Here is an 8,829-nt window from a genome sequence, read left to right as displayed (position 1 = left end):
TCTAACCAGAAACCTAGGTATTTGTAGTTGTCCACATATTCTAAGTCAGAACCATCCAGAGTAGTGATGCTAGGCGGGCAGGCAGGTGCGGGCAGCGATCATTTGAAGAGCATGCATTTAGTTTTACTTGCATTTAAGAGCAGTTGGAGGCCATGGAAGGAGAGTTGTATGGCATTGAAGCTCGTCTGGAGGTTAGTTAAGACAGTGTCCAAAGAAGGGCCAGATGTATACAGAATGGTGTCGTCTGCATAGAGAGGGATCAGAGACTCACCAGCAGCAAGAGCGACATTATTGATATATACAGAGAAATGAGTCGGCCCGAGAACTAAACGCCCCATAGAGACTGCCAGAGGTCTGGACAACAGGCCCTCCGATTCGACACACTGAACTCTATCTGAGAAGTAGTAGTAGGCTACTGAGTCTTCCTTATTCTAAACGGATTAAATATATTTTATTTCTCAGTAATCTACACACAATACCCCAGAATGAGAAAGTAAAAACAGGCTTTTAGACATTTTTGCAAATGAATATTAAATGAAAAACATAAATACCTTATTTACGTAAGAACTCAGACCCTTTGCAATGACACTCGAAATTGAGCTCAGGTGCATCCTGTTTCCATCATTGAGATGTTTTTACAACTTGATTGGAGTCCAGTGGGGTCAATTATATTGATTGGACATGATTTGGAAAGGCACACACCTGTCTATATAAGGTGCCACAGTTGACATGTCAGAGAAAGCCATGAGGTTGAAGGAATTGTCCGTAGAGCTCCGAGACAGGATTATGTTGAGGCACAGAGCTGGGGAAGGTTACCAACAAAATATTCTGCAGAATTGAAGGTCCCCAAGAACACAGTGGCCTCCATCATTCTTAAATGGACGAAGTTTGGAACCACCAAGTACTGTGTAAAGGGTCTGAACACTTGTGTAAATGTGATATTTCAATGTACATGTGAGAGAGAGAGAGAGAGAGAGAGAGAGAGAGAGAGAGAGAGAGAGAGAGAGAGAGAGAGAGAGAGAGAGAGAGAGAGAGAGAGAGAGAGAGAGAGAGAGAGAGAGAGAGAGAGAGAGAGAGAGAGAGAGAGAGAGAACAAGAGTTGACCATAGAAAATACCCCCTCAGCCAGCTGCTTCTGAGGCTCAGTTCACTATCCTACCAACACAACAAAGCCTCATGACAGCGCTCAGAACAATCTGACTGACAAAGCAAAAATAAAAAGATATCACCTATTGGAAAGACACCAAAAAAAATTGAAGTCAACTTCAATGGTATTTGGCTCTAAACAGACAGTATATGTAACCACCGGGACTGATAGAAAACTGAGACAGACACTGACTATGTACAGACTCAGTGAGAACAGCCTGGCCGTAGAAACCGTCTGTCACAGACACATCTGGCTACCCACAGAGGACTGGTTGTGCTCACTGCCCTCAGAGAGGTTCTGGCTACCCACAGAGGACCGGTTGTGCTCACTGCCCTCAGAGAGGTTCTGGCTACCCACAGAGGACCGGTTGTGCTCACTTTGCCCTCAGAGAGGTTCTGGCTACCCACAGAGGACCGGTTGTGCTCACTCTGCCCTCAGAGAGGTTCTGGCTACCCACAGAGGACCGGTTGTGCTCACTGCCCTCAGAGAGGTTCTGGCTACCCACAGAGGACCGGTTGTGCTCACTGCCCTCAGAGAGGTTCTGGCTACCCACAGAGGACCGGTTGTGCTCACTCTGCCCTCAGAGAGGTTCTGGCTACCCACAGAGGACCGGTTCTGCTCACTCTGCCCTCAGAGAGGTTCTGGCTACCCACAGAGGACCGGTTGTGCTCACTGCCCTCAGAGAGGTTCTGGCTACCCACAGAGGACCGGTTCTGCTCACTCTGCCCTCAGAGAGGTTCTGGCTACCCACAGAGGACCGGTTGTGCTCACTGCCCTCAGAGAGGTCCAGACAGCTGCATTTTCCTCTGCCAGAACTGTACAGACTTATGGGCAATTTTCTTTCACAAAATTTAAACAAATACAGAAATGTTGAAACCAAAACAAAAAGGGAGAAAATCCCATGTCTATTGGGAGAAAACCCTTTGTGCCATATTAGCTGCAAAATATGTAACTTGTAGTGGCCTCCTTTCCTCTTTGCCACAGCCACTGCCCAAGCCTGACGCGGGGCTGTTTGGTCCGCATACAGTCCACACTCAAGGTTTCCTAACGGCCAAACATTCAATGACATCCAGGGATATGGTGCAACAAAAATGTTTATTCTTCTTATATCTAACAAACAAGTGATTCTCCAATCAACTTAAAGCATAGAGTACTTGATATGGAAAATGCATATTATGACCTGTTTGTATGGTCAAAAAACTATAGCTCTCCCGCGTCTAGCAAGGACTCCTCCCCCGAAGGCCCAACTTCCTGCCTTCATCCTAACACACTTACCACAGTACAATGAATGGCCAAGAGGGGGAGGGGCAGTTATACACTAACAAATGAATATACCTCAATCAATGTACATGGAGCTCTGTATGTTCTGTCTTTCATACAAATATGTCCAAATCGGCTCTAACACAGCTTCTTGCTACACCCGTAGGGACATCCAGTGGAACGACCAATCAGAGCACTAACATTGCTACTGGCGTCTTTCTCACTATTTAACTAATATCCTCATTCATTTCTTACTGTAGCTTCCTGTTAGTTGTTAATACTCACTGAGTATTATTATTATTAAGGCTTCTTTACCTTTCATCGAGGAACATCTATATCGGCCTTAACAGTTACGTTTCAGTTCAACAATGTAAGACCAAGTTCTGTATATTACCTTAAAGTCCTCCTGGTATTGTAGCGTGGCACAACATTCACCCAGCGCTGTGTGGTAGTGATGGAGAACCCAGCACAGCACTCATGGTGCCCGTTGACTGTGCTGTGTGGTAGTGATGGAGAACCCAGCACAGCACTCATGGTGCCCGTTGACTGTGCTGTGTGGTAGTGATGGAGAACACAGCACAGCACTCATGGTGCCCGTTGACTGTGCTGTGTGGTAGTGATGGAGAACACAGCACAGCACTCATGGTGCCCGTTGACTGTGCTGTGTGGTAGTGATGGAGAACACAGCACAGCACTCATGGTGCCCGTTGACTGTGCTGTGTGGTAGTGATGGAGAACACAGCACAGCACTCATGGTGCCCGTTGACTGTGCTGTGTGGTAGTGATGGAGAACACAGCACAGCACTCATGGTGCCCGTTGACTGTGCTGTGTGGTAGTGATGGAGAACACAGCACAGCACTCATGGTGCCCGTTGACTGTGCTGTGCAGTAGAGGTTGTGCCAGCAGTGCTCTCGCTACCCCAGCCAGCTGCGTCTGCCGGGCTGTGAACCTGAGTCTACAGCTGACACGCATCACTGCTTCTCTCCTTGACTCTCACCGACCGACTCCATCTGTATGGAGATGGCTGGTAATCACCATAATGTGTGTTCCATCTCTTGTATTTCATAATGGTGTCATTATACTTTTTCTCTCAGTTTTTCTCTCGCTCATTCGGACGACGGGAACAGGTGGACTATTAATTATGCGTTGAAATATGGATCCCTCCGTGCTCCACCTCCGTTCCCCCTCCCTTCACTACACTCTCCTCTATTCCCCCTCCCTTCACGACACATTCCAACTCCTCTCTCCTCTATTCCCCCTCCCTTCACTACACTCTCCTCTATTCCCCCTCCCTTCACGACACATTCCAACTCCTCTCTCCTCTATTCCCCCTCCCTTCACTACTCTCTCCTCTATTCCCCCTCCCTTCACGACACTCTCCTCTATTCCCCCTCCCTTCACTACTCTCTCCTCTATTCCCCCTCCCTTCCCTACTCTCTCCTCTATTCCCCCTCCCTTCACTACACTCTCCTCTATTCCCCCTCCCTTCACTACACTCTCCTCTATTCCCCCTCCCTTCACTACTCTCTCCTCTATTCCCCCTCCCTTCACTACTCTCTCCTCTATTCCCCCTCCCTTCACTACACTCTCCTCTATTCCCCCTCCCTTCACTACACTCTCCTCTATTCCCCCTCCCTTCACTACACTCTCCTCTATTCCCCCTCCCTTCACTACACTCTCCTCTATTCCCCCTCCCTTCACTACTCTCTCCTCTATTCCCCCTCCCTTCACTACTCTCTCCTCTATTCCCCCTCCCTTCACTACACTCTCCTCTATTCCCCCTCCCTTCACTACACTCTCCTCTATTCCCCCTCCCTTCACTACACTCTCCTCTATTCCCCCTCCCTTCACTACTCTCTCCTCTATTCCCCCTCCCTTCCCTACTCTCTCCTCTATTCCCCCTCCCTTCACTACACTCTCCTCTATTCCCCCTCCCTTCACTACACTCTCCTCTATTCCCCCTCCCTTCACTACACTCTCCTCTATTCCCCTCCCTTCACTACACTCTCCTCTATTCCCCCTCCCTTCACTACTCTCTCCTCTATTCCCCCTCCCTTCACTACTCTCTCCTCTATTCCCCTCCCTTCACTACACTCTCCTCTATTCCCCCTCCCTTCACGACACATTCCAACTCGGTCACTACACTCTCCTCTATTCCCCCTCCCTTCACGACACATTCCAACTCGGTCACTACACTCTCCTCTATTCCCCCTCCCTTCACGACACATTCCAACTCGGTCACTACACTCTCCTCTATTCCCCTCCCTTCACGACACATTCCAACTCGGTCACTACACTATCCTCTATTCCCCCTCCCTTCACTACTCTCTCCTCTATTCCCCCTCCCTTCACGACACATTCCAACTCGGTCACTACACTCTCCTCTATTCCCACTCCTCTATTCCCACTCCTCTCTCCTCTATTCCCACTTCTATATTCCCACTCCTCTCTCCTCTATTCCCACTCCTCTCTCCTCTATTCCCACTTCTATATTCCCACTCCTCTCTCCTCTATTCCCACTCCTCTCTCCTCTATTCCCACTCCTCTCTCCTCTATTCCCACTCCTCTCTCCTCTATTCCCACTCCTCTCTCCTCTATTCCCACTCCTCTGTCTCTTCTCCCTCTTGTTACATATCTCCTACAGTATGTCTCTTCTCCCTCTTGTTACATATCTCCTACAGTATGTCTCTTCTCCCTCTTGTTACATATCTCCAATAGTATGTCTCTTCTCCTCACTTGTTACATATCTCCTACAGTATGTCTCTTCTCCCTCTTGTTACATATCTCCTACAGTATGTCTCTTCTCCCTCTTGTTACATATCTCCTATAGTATGTCTCTTCTCCCTCTTGTTACATATCTCCTACAGTATGTCTCTTCTCCCTCTTGTTACATATCTCCTTCAGTATGTCTCTTCTCCCTCTTGTTACATATCTCCTTCAGTATGTCTCTTCTCCCTCTTGTTACATATCTCCTACAGTATGTCTCTTCTCCCTCTTGTTACATATCTCCTACAGTATGTCTCTTCTCCCTCTTGTTACATATCTCCTTCAGTATGTCTCTTCTCCCTCTTGTTACATATCTCCTACAGTATGTCTCTTCTCCCTCTTGTTACATATCTCCTTCAGTATGTCTCTTCTCCCTCTTGTTACATATCTCCTACAGTATGTCTCTTCTCCCTCTTGTTACATATCTCCAACAGTATGTCTCTTCTCTCCTCTTGTTACATATCTCCTTCAGTATGTCTCTTCTCCCTCTTGTTACATATCTCCAATAGTATGTCTCTTCTCCTCACTTGTTACATATCTCCTTCAGTATGTTACATTTACATTACATTTAAGTCATTTAGCAGACACTCTTATCCAGAGCGACTTACAAATTGGTGCATTCACCTTATGACATCCAGTGGGACAGTCACTTAACAATAGTGCATCTAAAACTTAAGGGGGGGGGTGAGAGGGATTACTTATCCTATCCTAGGTATTCCTTAAAGAGGTGGGGTTTCAGGTGTCTCCGGAAGGTGGTGATTGACTCCGCTGTCCTGGCGTCGTGAGGGAGTTTGTTCCACCATTGGGGGGCCAGGGCAGCGAACAGTTTTGACTGGGCTGAGCGGGAGCTGTACTTCCTCAGTGGTAGGGAGGCGAGCAGGCCAGAGGTGGATGAACGCAGTGCCCTTGTTTGGGTGTAGGGCCTGATCAGAGCCTGGAGAAGAGTATGTCTCTTCTCCCTCTTGTTACATATCTCCAACAGTATGTCTCTTCTCTCCTCTTGTTACATATCTCCAACAGTATGTCTCTTCTCTCCTCTTGTTACATATCTCCAACAGTATGTCTCTTCTCCCTCTTGTTACATATCTCCAACAGTATGTCTCTTCTCCCTCTTGTTACATATCTCCAACAGTATGTCTCTTCTCCCTCTTGTTACATATCTCCTTCAGTATGTCTCTTCTCCTCACTTGTTACCTATCTCCTTCAGTATGTCTCTTCTCTCCACTTGTTCCATGTTCCCTATATCTCTTCTCTCCACTTGTTCCTTATCCCCTATATATCTCCTCTCCACTTGTTCCCTGTCCACTATATCTCTTCTCTCCACTTGTTCCATGTCCCCTATATCTCTTCTCTCCACTTGTTCCATGTCCCTATATCTCTTCTCTCCACTTGTGCCATGTCCCCTATAGCGTCTGCTAAATGACTTAAATGTAAATGTAATATCTCCCCGATCTCTTCTCTCCACTTGTTCCATGTCCCCTATATCTATTCTGTTCACTTGTTCCATGTCCCCTATATCTATTCTGTTCACTTGTTCCATGTCCCCTATATCTATTCTGTTCACTTGTTCCATGTCCCTATATCTCTTCTCTCCACTTGTTCCATGTCCCCTATATATCTTCTCTCCACTTGTTCCATGTCCCCTATATCTCTTCTCTCCACTTGTTCCCTGTCCCCTATATCTCTTATGTCCACTTGTTCCATGTCCCCTATATCTCTTCTCTCCACTTGTTCCCTGTCCCCTATATCTCTTATGTCCACTTGTTCCATGTCCCCTATATCTCTTCTCTCCACTTGTTCCCTGTCCCCTATATCTCTTCTCTCCACTTGTTCCCTGTCCCCTATATCTCTTATGTCCACTTGTTCCCTGTCCCCTATATCTCTTCTCTCCACTTGTTCCCTGTCCCCTATATCTCTTATGTCCACTTGTTCCATGTCCCCTATATATCTTCTCTCCACTTGTTCCATGTCCCCTATATCTCTTCTCTCCACTTGTTCCCTGTCCCCTATATCGCTTATGTCCACTTGTTCCATGTCCCTATATATCTCCTCTCCACTTGTTCCATGTCCCCTATATCTCTTCTCTCCACTTGTTCCCTGCCCCCTATATATCTCCTCTCCACTTGTTCCATGTCCCCTATATCTCTTATGTCCACTTGTTCCATGTCCCTATATATCTCCTCTCCACTTGTTCCATGTCCCCTATATCTCTTCTCTCCACTTGTTCCCTGTCCCCTATATCTCTTCTCTCCACTTGTTCCATGTCCCCTATATCTCTTCTCTCCACTTGTTCCATGTCCCCTATATCTCTTCTCTCCACTTGTTCCCTGTCCCCTATATCTCTTCTCTCCACTTGTTCCATGTCCCTATATATCTTCTCTCCACTTGTTCCATGTCCCTATATCTCTTCTCTCCACTTGTTCCCTGTCCCCTATATCTCTTCTCTCCACTTGTTCCCTGTCCCCTATATCTCTTATGTCCACTTGTTCCATGTCCCCTATATCTCTTCTCTCCACTTGTTCCCTGTCCCCTATATCTCTTATGTCCACTTGTTCCATGTCCCCTATATCTCTTCTCTCCACTTGTTCCCTGTCCCCTATATCTCTTCTCTCCACTTGTTCCCTGTCCCCTATATCTCTTATGTCCACTTGTTCCATGTCCCTATATATCTCCTCTCCACTTGTTCCATGTCCCTATATATCTCCTCTCCACTTGTTCCATGTCCCCTATATATCTTCTCTCCACTTGTTCCATGTCCCCTATATCTCTTCTCTCCACTTGTTCCCTGTCCCCTATATCTCTTATGTCCACTTGTTCCATGTCCCTATATATCTCCTCTCCACTTGTTCCATGTCCCCTATATCTCTTCTCTCCACTTGTTCCCTGTCCCCTATATCTCTTATGTCCACTTGTTCCATGTCCCCTATATATCTTCTCTCCACTTGTTCCATGTCCCCTATATCTCTTCTCTCCACTTGTTCCCTGTCCCCTATATCGCTTATGTCCACTTGTTCCATGTCCCTATATATCTCCTCTCCACTTGTTCCATGTCCCCTATATCTCTTCTCTCCACTTGTTCCCTGCCCCCTATATATCTCCTCTCCACTTGTTCCATGTCCCCTATATCTCTTATGTCCACTTGTTCCATGTCCCTATATATCTCCTCTCCACTTGTTCCATGTCCCCTATATCTCTTCTCTCCACTTGTTCCCTGTCCCCTATATCTCTTCTCTCCACTTGTTCCATGTCCCCTATATCTCTTCTCTCCACTTGTTCCATGTCCCCTATATCTCTTCTCTCCACTTGTTCCCTGTCCCCTATATCTCTTCTCTCCACTTGTTCCATGTCCCTATATATCTTCTCTCCACTTGTTCCATGTCCCTATATCTCTTCTCTCCACTTGTTCCCTGTCCCCTATATCTCTTCTCTCCACTTGTTCCATGTCCCTATATATCTTCTCTCCACTTGTTCCATGTCCCTATATCTCTTTCTCTCCACTTGTTCCCTGTCCCCTATATCTCTTCTCTCCACTTGTTCCATGTCCCTATATATCTTCTCTCCACTTGTTCCCTGTCCCCTATATCTCTTATGTCCACTTGTTCCCTGTCCCCTATATCTCTTCTCTCCACTTGTTCCATGTCCCTATATCTCTTATG

General features: G+C 46.8%; 1 pseudogene; it reads left to right on the top strand.

The window, feature by feature from the left end:
- The first annotated feature begins 1,339 nt into the window (after positions 1-1,339).
- The window catches only part of LOC124021726, a 129,571-nt pseudogene continuing 122,081 nt past the window's right edge, over positions 1,340-8,829 (top strand).

Source organism: Oncorhynchus gorbuscha, unplaced genomic scaffold (assembly GCF_021184085.1).
Source record: "Oncorhynchus gorbuscha isolate QuinsamMale2020 ecotype Even-year unplaced genomic scaffold, OgorEven_v1.0 Un_scaffold_1184, whole genome shotgun sequence".
Classification (NCBI taxonomy): domain Eukaryota; kingdom Metazoa; phylum Chordata; class Actinopteri; order Salmoniformes; family Salmonidae; genus Oncorhynchus; species Oncorhynchus gorbuscha.
The sequence above is the reverse complement of the archived record's forward strand: the minus strand, read 5'-3'. Positions and strand labels throughout refer to the sequence as shown.